Source organism: Heterocephalus glaber, unplaced genomic scaffold (genome assembly GCF_053883595.1).
Source record: "Heterocephalus glaber isolate CG9 unplaced genomic scaffold, H.glaber_assembly_v1.0 deba00000347, whole genome shotgun sequence".
Lineage (NCBI taxonomy): Eukaryota > Metazoa > Chordata > Mammalia > Rodentia > Bathyergidae > Heterocephalus > Heterocephalus glaber.
In genome coordinates this window covers 59,653,605-59,668,197 of record NW_028258143.1, presented here as the reverse complement: position 1 = coordinate 59,668,197, position 14,593 = coordinate 59,653,605, and positions in this window count along the sequence as shown.

Here is a 14,593-nt window from a genome sequence, read left to right as displayed (position 1 = left end):
TGAATTAGCATAAAAATGAATCACCAAACTTAAAAATGGATCAATTAAAAATAGCTAGTTTGGAATATAGAAAGAAAAATAAATGAAGAAAAATGAACAATGTTTCAGACTGTGATACTACATAGGCAAAGTCTGAGAGAGAATATTTGAAGAAATAATGGCATAAAATTTTCCAATTGATGAAAATTTTTACTCTGCATATCCAAGAAGTTAAAAAATTCAAAGTTTTCCACAGCTAGACACTTCCTAGTTGAAATTTTGAAAGCCAAGAATGCAAAAGAAAAACTTAAATGCAATAAGAAAGATCAAACTATATGCAACAGATCTTCAACAACATTAACAGCTAATTTCTCACCTTAAATTATGGAATTCAGAAAACACTAGGATAAAATTTTAAAATGCCTAACCAGAGAATTTTATTTCCATAAAAACTACATTTAAAAAATGAAGACATTAAAATATTTTTGAGTAAACAAAAACTGAAATAGTTCATTGTTGGAGACCAGAAGAAAACTGCAGCCTAATTGGCCTCCTCTGTGAGACCAGAGGAGAAAGGCTGCACCCCAGGGTGACTGAATATTGCAATTTCTAGGGAAAAGTTAAGACAGCTGAGGTTAAGTTGTTTACCAGAGTATGTACTAGTGAATATTGGAAAGCAGATGAATCTTGTGTTACTTGGATTGCTTATACCCATGTTTGGGTGAATAAAGGTCAGATGAGCCAGATGTGTGATGGGGGAGGGGAGAGGCTCTTCTGCCTACTAAGATACAAGAGCCCCCTGGCTGTCCACATGTTGAACTGACTTAGTGTCTCTTTGTCATTCGTTTTCCTATATCCTGGGTCAGGGAGAACAAAGCAACAGGTCTACGTTCCGGAAAAAGGACAGCAAAATTTATGATAAAAATGCTACAAAAAATTAGAATAGACGGTCTCTGCCTCAATCTGATAAAAGCCATCTATGAAAAACCAACAGCCAATATCATACTAATAGTTAAAAATTGAAATCCTTCACACTAAAATCAGGAACAAGACAAGGATGTCCACTATCACCACTCCTGTTCAATATAGTTCTGGAAACATTAACCACAGCAATTAGACAAGAGAAAGAAATAAAAGAAAAAAGATAGGAAAGGAAGAAGTCAAATTGTCATTGTTTGCAGATAACATGATACTCTATATAGAAGACCCCAAGAACTCCACCAAAAGTCTTCTGGATTTAATAACCAAATTTAGTAGAGTAGCTGGATATAAGATCAACACACAAAAATCAATAACTTTCCTCTACACGAATAACAGACTCACTGAGACAGAAATAGGGCAAACAATTCCTTTCAGAATAGCATCCAAGAAACTGAAATACCTAGGAATCAACCTAACGTAAGAAATCAAAAACCTCTTCTCTGAAAACTATAGCACTCTGAAAAGAGAGATTGAAGATGATATCAGAAAATGGACAGACATCCCCTGCTCCTGGGTAGTAAGGATCAACGTAGTGAAAATGGCCATACTTCCAAAATTGCTATATAGATTCAATGCAATCCCAATTGAAATCCCAGCACTATGGTTCATGAGCCTTGAGAAAAAAATCCAAAAATTCATCTGGAACAAGAAGATACTGAGAAGAGCAAAAGCAATTCTAGGTAACAGAGATATGACAGGGGGTATCACAACTCCCAATTTGAAACTATACTACAAAGCTATTGTGATAAAAACAGCATGGTACTGACAAAGAAACAGACCTGAGGACCAGTGGAACAGATTAGAAATGCAGAAACAATGTCAGACACACTCAGCCATGTCATCTTCAATAAAGGAGCCAAACACCCTCACTGGAGGAAAGATAGCCTCTTTAATAAATGGTGCTGGAAAAATTGGGTTTCAACTTGTCAAAGATTAAAACTAGACCTATATCTCTCACCATGCACCCAGCTAATACTGAAAAGAATTAAAGATCTAAATATTAAAATGGAAATGCTGGATCGGCTGGAACAGAGGTTAGGTGGAACTTTTGAAGACATTGGTGTAGGAAAAGATTTTATGAACAAAACCTCAGTTGCCCGTGAACTAGCACAAACAATCAAGAAGTGAGATTTCTTCTTATTAAAAAGCTTCTGCACAGCAAGAGAAACCACCAGCAGTGTGAAGAGACAACCCACAATGTGGGAAAAAATCTTCACCTGCTCTTCCTCAGACAAATGTCTACTATCTCGAATCTATAAAGAACTTAAAAAAACCAGATCTCCCAAATTTAAAGACCCAATCCAAAAATGGGCATCTGAAATGAACAGACATTTCTCAGACAAAGAAGTAGAAATAGCAAATAAACATATGAAAAAATGTGCAACATCATTGGTCATTCGAGAGATGCAAATAAAAACAACACTGAGATTCCACCTCACTCCAGAAAGAATGGCTTCTATCATGAAATCAACCAATAAGAAATGCTGGTGGGGCTGTGGGGAAAGAGGAACCCTGCTCCACTGCTGGTGGGAGTGTAGACTGGTGCAAGCACTGTGGAAATCAGTATGGAGATACCTCAGAGAACTAGGACTGGAAGTCCCATTTGACCCAGCTATTCCCCTATTGGGTATCTTCCCCAAAGAATTAAAAGAATCATACCACAGTGATATATGTGCACCCATGTTCATAGCAGCACAGTTTGTAATAGCTAAAACTTGGAAGCAGCCCAAATGCCCATCAACTGGAGACTGGATAAAGAAAATGTGGTTTTTTTATAAAATGGAGTACTACTCAGCCATAAAAAATGAGAAATTAGAGACATTTATAGCTAAATGGATGCACATTGAGGCCATACTCTTAAGTGAAATAAATAGGACACACATGTATAAATACCAAATAGTTTCTCTAGTGTGAGAAACTGAAAGTGTAAGTAAGGACTAAAAGGTATAATAGATAATGTGAAATAGGAAGAAAAGGGGTAAAGGGGAAGGGGAAGTGGGAGGGGAAGGGGAAAGGAAAGAAGGGTATGGGATTAATATGAGAAAATGAAAAAAAGGAAACAAAGTCTTTGTAAATAGGGAGGGATGGAGGGGTTGAAGGGAGGGCAGAGGAAGGGGAAAAATAAGAACCAAGAGGAAGCATGTAAAGGTGCAAATTTCCAATGATGAATGTAATTATATTCTATACCTAAAATGCACCAATAAAATAAAATTTTTTAAAAAAAGGACAGCAAAGTAGGTTGGCTACAGGTGGTGCCCTATGCGGGGCTCAGCTACAGTTCAGTACTATTAGACTTGCCTTACAAGAAATAATATAGGGGAGTCATTCAGTTTAAAGTAAAATGTTCAAGGACCAGGGATGTAGCTTAGTGGTACAGCACTTGCCTGGCAAGTATTAGGCTCTGATTTCAATTCCTGGTACCAAAAATCAATCAATCAATCAATCAATCAATCGATAATTCAATAATTACAAAAAGGTGCTGATGCTCATGATGCACAAAAAGTATAATGTACAAAGATTACAATAATAGCACAAAAGAAAGGAATTGAATGTAGATATTTAGGAACAAAGTTTCTGTGTACAATTCTAATTAAATTGACATTAATTTGAGCTATTCATTATAAGCGAACATGTTAATTGTAACATTCAGGGCAACCACTAAGACAATAAAGACAATAATTCGAGAAATATAAAGAAACAACACAGAGGCTGGGGATTTAGCTCAGTGGTTCTGCTGCCTGTCTCGCAAGCGCAAGGTCCCAAGTTTGATCCCTGGTATAAAACAAAGAAACAAACAAACAACATGGGAATTAGACTGGTATACTAGAAAATACTAATTTAATACAAAAGAATAAAGACTAAATAAAGGAAGAAAAAAAGACATATGCCACATAGAAAGCAAAGGGCAAACCTGTAGACATAAATCATAACTAATTACTTTAAATATAGAGGAGTAAGCACTTTAATAAAAAAGTAAATGTACCTCGCAAGCTCAAGGTCCCAGGTTTGATCCCCGGTACCAAAAAAAGAAAGTAAATGTAAAAGTGAATTACAAACTTATTCAATTGTATACTATTCACACAAGACACCTTTTAAACTATGCAAGTAGATGGAAATTAAAAGGATAGAAAAAGATACATGGTGCAAACATTAACCAACAGAGATAAATGCCTATCTTAACTTCAGACAAAATAGGTTTTAAGACAAAAATTATGACTATACATAAATAAGGACATATTATAATAATAAAAGTTACAACTTATTAGGAAGACATAATTATAATCAAATAGGCACCTAACAACAAAGCTTCAAAATATACAAATAAAAAGCTGATGGGATTGAAGGGAGAAATAGACAACTCAACACTAATAGAGACTTCAACACCTCAACTTCAGTAAGCCTTTCACTACATGATTTGATAGAAGCAACAAAGAAATAAATTTGAACAACACTACAAACCAAACAAACCTAATAACCTTCTATAGAATACTATTCCCTACAAGAGCAAATACATATTCTTCTCAGGCACATATGGGCCATTCTCCAGTGTGGACTATTTATAAAACTGTAAAACAAGTCTCAATAAATTTTAAAATGTCAGAAATCATTTAAATTATTTTTTCTGACAATCCTGAAATGTATCGACAGAAATGAATAACCAAAGGAAATCTTAGGAATTAAACAACCACTCCAAAATAAATAATAGCTGAAAGAAGAAATCACAAAGGAAATTAGGAAATACTTAGAGGTGAATGTAAAGAAAAAAACAGCTTCCCAAATCAGGTATGATGAAGCTAAAGCAACGACTAACAGAAAATGTATATTGTAAATGCTTACATTAAAAAAGAATAATTACGTAAACCAAAGTATATACATTGTGTGGTGGTCCTGCTTTTGTACTTTCAGACAGATTCACTTATACCCAGTGTTATGTATAAATCTGCCTTCTTTTTTCCTTCCTTCTTTATTTGTGACAGCACACAAATTTTATGCTTTGCTGCCCAAAATTAAAAGAAAAAAGAACTTTCAAAATGATTGTTAAAATTGTTCACCTATAAGGCTGGACATGGCTGATGTGCATTTGAATCATTCTTTTTGTGAAAAATCACTTTTGAGTTATTATAACATGCTTGTGTGTACCCTTCCTGTCAGTTTTGTTAGAACTGAAAGACTATTTCACTATATATAGCTGTGGTTTCCACTATATTTTATTTGCAATGAATGAGGCAACATTTTACCTTTGGCAGACAATTATTTTAGACTAGATTCTCAAATATTTTTTAGTGGTAAATATCTAAAAATTGTACTTTATATTTTTATTTCTATGGTCTAAGTTCTCCCACTCTATTTCTTATAGTAAAATTAGCATACTTTCAGTTATTAAACATTTCTTGAGTATCTATATTGAGTCCATGTAAGATTATAACTGATGTGATAATGAATTTATTTCTATATTAGTAACACTCACTATATATATCGTTATGGTAAAAATGTGGAGGAAAAATATTCATACATATGCTGTTTTTTTCTTGTTGCTGGGGATTGAGCCCAAGGCCTCATTTATGATAGACAAGGACTCTTCCCCTGAGGTACATTCTCAGCCATGTACAATTATTTTTTTAGGCTCTGATTCCGTAGAAATTCTGATTTACATTTTTTGTTTCATGGGAAAAAAAAATGAAGATAAGGTAACAATAGCACCAAAAGGCTTACTGTAAGTGTTTAGGATGATTTGCAGTTTTCTGGCCTATAAACTTATATATCCAAATTTACTTATAGAAGAAATAATTTTGGAAAACCTATTCTTTTTTATATTTTGGGTTCCTGACAAAATTGTGATACCAATGGAGAATCACAAAAGAGAAACAGTTGTTTTTGTGTTAACCTAAGGAAGCAGTGTGGAGGCAGATACAATTATTCAACTTTATGACTTGGATTTATTTATTTAGCAATATCCATTTTTGCATTATTCATATCTAATTATATTGCCTAAGACTAACTACTTCATCATTTGTTGTAAATAACACTTTTTCCCAGACCTACAGAAAGTTTTTGTGGTGTATTATCTTTCAGTTGCAACCAAAATTACTGAAATATATCAGTTGAAGAAAATTAAGCAGAAGAAAAATCTCAGATCAAGAGAAAATAATAAAAGCAGAGCAAACTAAGTCCAAAGCAAGGAGAAGAAAGGAAAAATACAAATAAAGTCAGAAACAAAAGAAATAGAAAATAGAAAAACAACGAAGAAATCAACAAAACTGAAAGTTGTTTCTTTGAAAAGATCAACAAAATTGACAAATATTTAGGGCTGAGAGGTAGCTCAGTGATAGAGCACTTGCCTGTCATGTGCAAGGTTCAAGGTCTAATACTGCAAAAAAACTCTTTTGACAAAAATTAAAGTAGAGCCATTAATAAAAGACAGAAAAAAATTTGAATAATTACAGTAAGAAATGAAGGAGGGGATATTACTACTGACTTTACAGATTTAAAGACAATGAAGAAATACAATGAACAAATATATGCCAACATACAAGATAACCTAAATGAAATGAACAAATTTTGAGAAAGATATATACTATTGAAACAGATTTGAGAAAAGAAAAAATTCTTATGTAGCTGTAACAAATAAAAATAAACCAAATAAGTAATAAATATTTTTAAAATCTCACAAAGAGGTTGCTTTGTTGGACCCAGGTAGTTTTATTGCTAAATTCTACAAAATATTTAAAGAAGAATTAACTCTTCTCAAACTCTTCAAAAAAATAGAAGAGGGAAGACTTCTCAACTTATACTACCCCAATACCCAAACCAAAGAAAGACACCACCAAAAAAGAAAATTATATGAAAATACCTCTTGTGAATACTTCTTATGAATAATTATATATAAAAGAATAGTAAAATGAAACTAACGGAATCTAAAAAGGATTATATGTCATGGCCAAGTATAATTCATCCCAAGAAGAAAAAGTTGGTCTGATGCCTAGGCTCAGTTAATATAATACATCATACCCATAGAATAAAAGACAAAAACATACACAATAACCTTAATAACAATAGATATAATATTTGATAAAAATTAAAGGCTGAAATAAATGGAAAGATATCTCATTTTCATATATTAGAAAAATTAGTATCAAGGTGACAATATTCTCCAAATGTATTTACAGGTTCAGTACAATCACTATCACAATTCCATTTAGTTTATTTGCAAAAAACTGACAAACTGATTACAAACTGAAATTCATGTGAAAAATATAGTAACCCAGGATAGTCAAAACAATCTTGAGAAAAGGAAGAGAAAGTTAGAGGACTTACACTGCCTCATTTAAAAACTTGATACATGGCTACTGTAGTCAAAACAGTGTGATACTGGGGTAAGACTAGACCTATGGATGAATGAAATAGAATTAAGAGTCTAAAAATAGACCCTTACATGTAGTTAAAATTGATCTTTGAAAAAAGTGACAAGGTGATTCAATGGGGAAGAAAAGAATTTTCAACAAATAGTACGAGCACAAATAGATATCCATAAGAAAAAAAGTAAACTCCTACCCTGTACCATATCCAAAATTCAACTCAGAATGAATCAATCCAAGTGTATGAATTGAAGTTACAAAATTCTTAAAGAGAAACTTAGAAGTAAAACTGTGGTCTTGAATTAGGAAACATGTTTTTCTAAAAAGGACAGAAATAAAAGAAAAATGTAAACAAAGATTGTGCACATGGGAGGAGGGGGCTTGGAGGAAGGAGGGAATGGGAAAAAAGAGGCAGAATGTATCATATACATGTACAAATTCTCTACAATGTGTGTTATCATTATGCATGCCTAAAATGTACCAATAAATGTTTTGCTGTAAAAAAGCAAATATGTTTTTGTAGATATAATACCAAATGTTCAAGCAGTAAAAACAATAATTACACCTCATCAACAGTAAAAGCATTCATGCTTCAAAGAACATCATCAAGTCAGAAAAAAACCAGCTTATAGAATGAAAAAAATATTTACAAATTATACATCTGATAAGGGACCTATCACCACAAAATGTAAAGAAATCTTTGCAACTCAATAATAGACAAATGCCTCAATTAATAAATGGGCAAAGAATTTGAATGGACATTACTTCAAAGGTATAAAAGTTGGCAGAAAGCATATGAAAAAGATGATCAATGTTATTATCCACTAGGGAGATGCAAAAAGGAAAACGAAAACCATCATGATACAATCTCACATACACTGGGATGTCTGAAATTAAAAAAATGGAGAATGGCAAATACACAAGAATATGGAGAAACTGGAACCTCCATACATAAATACTGTTAAATGGTGCAGCTACTTTGGAAAGCAGTCCAGCAGTCATTTAAAATGCTAAACAGGGTAACTTTATGCTTATCAATTTCACCCTTAGGTATAAACCTAAATTAACTGAATTTAAAATGTGTCCACATGAAAATGTGTACATGAAATATGCATAGCAGCATTATTCAAAATAACAAAAAGGTAGAAATGATGCAACTGTCAATTACAAATGGAAAAACAAATCAATAAAGCAACTGATGAACAGTGAAACAAAATGATGTGTTCATAAATATCATTTAACCATAAAAAATACATGCTACAACAGAAGAACCTTGAAAACACTGTACTAAATGAAAGTAACCAGATAAAAATGGTCACATATTGCAGATTCCCATCTATATGAAGTTTTCAGAGTGGGCAAATCCATAGAAACAGAAAGTAAATTAGTGGTTACCAGAACCTGGTAGAAGGGGGTGTAGAAAATGACTGTTAATATGTATGGGAGGTCTTTGGGGCAGTGGTGAGGCATTCTGCAATTAGGTTTCAATGACAGTTGCACAGTTCTGTGAATAGCAGAGAGTTGTACACATTAAAAGCACTAATTCTATAGCATGTGAAATATTTTCAATAAAATTGTTTTAATATAAAACAATCTACAAGACATTTGTTGTTTGAAATCTACCTTACAAAATTTTCTCTCATATACATAGACAGTTTCTGGGTACTTCAAAATGTAGATATCTGACTTGTCATTCATTGATGAAAATTCAAATTCCTAGTATTATAAATCTGCAAGTCACTTCTATGTAGATGTATAGGTCCCTGAACTGTCATAAAAATTGAGACTTTTCAGCATTTAAGATTTTATCATACATATGAATAACTCCTAGGAATATTGATTGTATCTTCCTAACTAGAAAGACACTGGCAAATTGTATTGATTTTTATCAGGTTAATGTAATTATTTTTAAATGTTAAGTATTTAAAATTTTTCATAGTTATTTCTTTATATCATTTAGCATGTTCTGTCAGTTAGATGGCTACAAGAACTAAAGGATATTCAAATTAAAATATTTACACTGCTATTCTTTTCTCCATATAATCCAATCTGGAAGATAATATTATCACTTCTGCAGAGCAGTAAATTCATTAATCTATGTAGGTCATGCTTATTTTCCTCTTCCATAAATTTCTTATCTATTTCACACAGACCCTTGTTGAGAAATCACTGGTATGAGAGAGCAATAGAAGTGTGAATTTTCTAAAACCTCTTTCTGTCAATATTTTCCTTTAAATTCTCCCTTGTTCCATCACAAGTTTGGAACTCAAATCATTTTCTAGTCAATAGCCCTTTGTATCTTTTGACTGAACCAAGAAATAAGGAGATTCTCTAAGGAATATTGGAATTGTGATTGGCCATTACAAAAAATCAATTTTAGTCAGAAATATACCAACTTGTTCTGTGTGATAAACTAGTAGAAGAAAACTCGACTACAGATGCTGTGATTGACATAGGACACACTGAAGAAAACCAATCAAATTGTCAAGTCCACATGAGCAAGAGTAAAAAAAACTACTTAATATTTAAGAGCTTGCCATCCATATCATACAATGAGCATTGCACAGCATAATTATTTAAGTTATTTTAATATTAACTCAAAGGAAATAATATTAACTTTTCCCAATTACTTCTTTATATACCACTCTGAGTATTAAGATGATAAGTTTATGTTATGGTAGCAAAAATATAGACTTTATATTTTAGATCACTTCCCAAAGGTTTTTATATAGAAAGAATTAGTATATAGAATTGTTATAAAAGTCATGTAAAGGAAAATATAGTTAGCTGAAATTTTATAAGGGAAAATTAAAATACAAAAATTATAACATCAGCTTCAATATAAAGTTAACTACTTAAATCAAGTGCTTCAGCTGTGACCTGTCAAAAATTTTCTTTGCAAATAAATCAGTGGATGTATTAGTTAAATATACTGATATTTTCCATGTCTTAAATTACTAACCTAAATTCCTATCTTAATTTTAGGGTTGACCATATGTGCTAACATGTTTGCAAAGTATCACAACATTTGTAATATCTTGGTGTTTTTCCCCTCAAGGTAATTGCCCATGGGTTTGTAAACAGTAAAGTTTGCCACCTGCAATTCTGCCCGTGTAAAAAGCAAACAAACAAAACATCCCAAAGTGAACTGCACATAAATGTGAACACAGCAATAAGTGACTGAAACTTCAGTCACAGCCTGATGTTGCAAAGGCAAATATTCCCTCCAAATACTGCCTACGTTTTTGGTTTGCAAAGTGTTCTTTCATTACTCTTTTTGTAATTTTCAATGTTTAAAATTGGAATATTTAACACAAGAAATTTTAGATATTTGGCTTTTGAAAAGAAGGATAGAATTTAGCAAACCCAGGCCAGTTTTTCCCACATGGAAAAATTCAGTACAAGTGAGGAAAGCATGGCTTTTTTTAGGTGAGAGATGTGCTAGAAATCTTCTTTTCAGTCTTTAATTTCTGGAATTTGTGGTGCTTTTTACTTCTTTGTTAATTTACATTACTTTCTTTTCTAAGTAAGTTTCTAAGTAACTTTATAATCCCCATCAAAAGGATTTAAAAACGTCAATTAAAAAATTTAGTTTTAAACATAAAATTTTAAACATTTAAATTTAAAAATTTAAAACACAGTATTTAGTTTTAGAAAGTTCAAATTATTGCAGAGTATATCTTCAAAACTTTTGTTTTTATATAGAAGTAATTACTTTGATCAGTTCCCAGAAATATTTTTACATGTATCTGGTCAAGTTTTGCTTTCAAGTCCACATGGAAAGAAAACTTTAAAACTTCATACATGTGGTGGTCTCTGCTTGCTAATAACTCTGCTATCCTCAGTTTCTTTAGATTTTCCTACCATGGTGATGAAGACCAAACAGTGTGTGAAAAAGAGAAGACAGAAAAGCAGGACTTTCCAATCAATATCATGTTTAATCTTTGCCTAAAAACAAAATTGCAATATTTTAAGATCTAACCTGAAATAATAACCCACCCATAAGATTAATATTCATAGCCACATTATGTACAATAGCTAAAACATAGAAGCAACTCAAGTGTCCGTCAACAGGTGAATGGAGAAGGAAATGCAGTATACACATAGAAGTTAAAAAGGGAGAAAACTGACACATGCCACATCATGGTTGAACTTTGAGAACATTATGTTAAATAAAATAAATCAGCCACAAAAAGATAAATGATTTATGATTCCATGTATCTGAGGTACCTAGATCAGTCAAAATCATACACAAAATGTAGAATGGTGGTTGCTAAGGGTTGAGAGGAAAGGGAAATATATTTTGTTTAATAAGTATTGGGTTTCAATTTTGTAACCTGAAAAGTGTTCTGGAGATTGTTGATGTTTGCACAACAAATTGCTTATATTTAATACCATTAAACTGTACAATTAAAAATATTAACACGGCAAATTTAGTGTTGTATATGTTTTAGTATGGTAAGAAATTGAAAGAAAATTTATATTAGCATAAATAAGTGTTTAGGTGTAGTGGGTTGAATAGTGTCCTCCTGTCTTATTTTGAGCCGCCATAGCAAAATACCATAGACTGAGTGGTTCAAATAACAAACACTTATTTTTCACAGTTCCAGAAGCTTAGAAGTCCAAGGTCAAGGTGCTGCCACATTTGTGTAGCTGAAAGTCCTTCTTCCTGGCTTATACATGGTTGCCTTCTTACTGCTTTCTCACATAGGAGAGAGCGTGAGACCTTCCTTAATGTACCCTTGAAGGGGTGGGGTGGGGACAGAGACAGGAATATAGCTCTCTGGTCTTTTCATTTACTTTGAGAACACTAATCTATCATGTGGGCTCTAACCCCATGACCTCATTCAAACCCAGTCATTTCAAAAGGCCCTAACTTTAAGTACCCAAGTACTACACACTGTTAGGGCTTTGGCATATGACTTCTGGCAGGGGTTGGGAGACAAATATTCCATGTATTCTGTCCATGGTCCCCCAAATTCATACCGTTCTCACATACAAAATACATTCATTCCATCCCCAAAACTTCAAAAACCTTAACTCAGCCGAGCATCAACTCGAAAGTCCTAAGTCTCATCTACACACCATCTAACTCAAATATGGGTGTGACTTACAGTATAATTCATTCTGAGGCAAAATTCCTCCCCAGTTGTGAAGCTATGAAACCACCTAAGTTATGTGCATCCAAAACACAATGGTGGGACATAAATAGGACAGATATTCTCATTCCAAAAGGAAGAAATATAGGAAGGAAGAGTGTGCCGACAAGTTCCAAGCAAGTCCAAAGCATAGCAAGGCAAATTCCATCAGATCTTAAGGCTCAAGAATATTCTTTCGCGGCTCAAGAATCTGCTTACCAAGCACTAGGGCAGCAGACCCACTCCCAGAGCCTACTGGGTAGCATCTACTTTTCAAGTCTGTCAGAACTAAGGCAGTGGCCCCACCCACATGCTAATGATGGCAATGGCCCAGCCCTTTGAAGCCAACATGGAGGCAGCCTGTCCTGGAAGCCTGTGCATTCTGGGCCTGTGTGATAGCAACAGCCCAGATGATCCCTAAACCGCTCTGGCACCATTCTTTCCTATATTGAAACAGTTCATGCCTAGAGCTAATTAGCTATATGGTCTGATTCTGTAGGGTCTAGTAAGTCTGACAGTTTTATTTCATTCTGTTTCCTCTCATACCTTCAGTTGCAGGTGACTGTTTCTCCATAGTCCCATCTCTATACCTAGCTTCTTTTGAGGTAGCTTATTAGGTCAAAAACTCATAACCACACAAATATCTTTATCAAATTTCAGTTAGTTACACCCTTGATATTTTCTGCCTCATGGATAGGCTGTGAGTTTCCAAAATCTTTACATTCTGTCTCCTTTTTAATTAACAGTTCCCTCTTCAATTCAATACTCTTCTCACATTTAATCTAGGGAGAAAGAAGCACTCTAATTTACCCTTTCAATGCCTTTGCTTTAAAGAATCCTGACTTAAATATTCAATTTTATGGCTAAAAAGTTGTACCTTCCAAAACATGCTAGAACATTTATACAGTTCAGACAAGTTCTCTACCACTTTAAAATAAGAATCATTTTTTCCAATGCCCAACATTTTTCATTTCTACCAGAGATTTCATCAGAATGGCCCTTACTATCCAAATTTCTGTTAACATCTGTTCATGTATAGAGCTAGCTACACATGTATTCTCTAAGAAGACAGAAGCTTTCTTTGCAGCTTTCCTCTTTTCTTTCTAAACTTTTATGAGAATCACCTTTAGTAGTCTCTTCATGGCAATGCCAGCTTTTTCTAGCATTCACCTCAAAACTCTTCCAATCTCTACCCATTATACAGTTCCAAAGCCAGTTTAACATTTTTAAGCTTTTGTCACAGCAATGTACTGTATCTAATATCAGTATTTGTTTTAGTCAGCTCAGACTTCTCTAACAATATCATTGACTGGGTGGCTTAAACAACAAACTCTTATTTGTCAGAGTTCTCACAGCTCGGAATGCCAAGATGGAGGTGCTAACAGATTCAGGTCTGGCAAGAGCTCTTCCTGCTTTGTGAATGCCTGTCTTTCTGTTATCTCTTTACATGGGCCCATGGTGTGGGGTGTGGGGGAAGAGAGAGAGGCTTTTCTTCTTACAAAGGTTCTGATTTCATCGTGGAGTCTCTATCTCCAAAAAATTTCATTTAAACCCAATCACTTCCTAAAGGTCCAAACTCCAAATACCATGATATTTATATTTAAAATTTGGGATTTGATATATGAATTCTGAGAGGAGGGACACATTTAGATATCACAACTTCCAAAAGTTATTTCTACCTAGAACCACAGAATATAACCTCCTTTGGAAATGGGGTGTTTGCACATGTAGTGAGTTACAGTGAGGTCAAAGTGAACTGGGTGAGCCCTCAATCCAATGACTGGTTCCTTATAAGAAAAAGAGAAGACATTCAGAGATGTAAAGATACACAGAGACAAAGGCCATATGAAGACAGGGGCAGAGAGTGGAGTGATGCAGCATCAACACAAGTAATGCCAAAGATTTTGGAATTCTAACAAAATCCAGGAAGAAGGAAAGAAAGATCTTCCCCCAGAGCTTTCACAGAAAACATGGCCCCCTGAGAACACCACTATGGACTTGTAGACTTTATAACTGAGGAAAGTTTTGTTGTTTTAAGTCACCAGTTAAAGTAGGACATAAACTAAAGTAGGACATAAAATTTGTCTTTTCATATGAATGGTTTCTCTCTTACATAAGTCATGTTATTTTTATTATGGT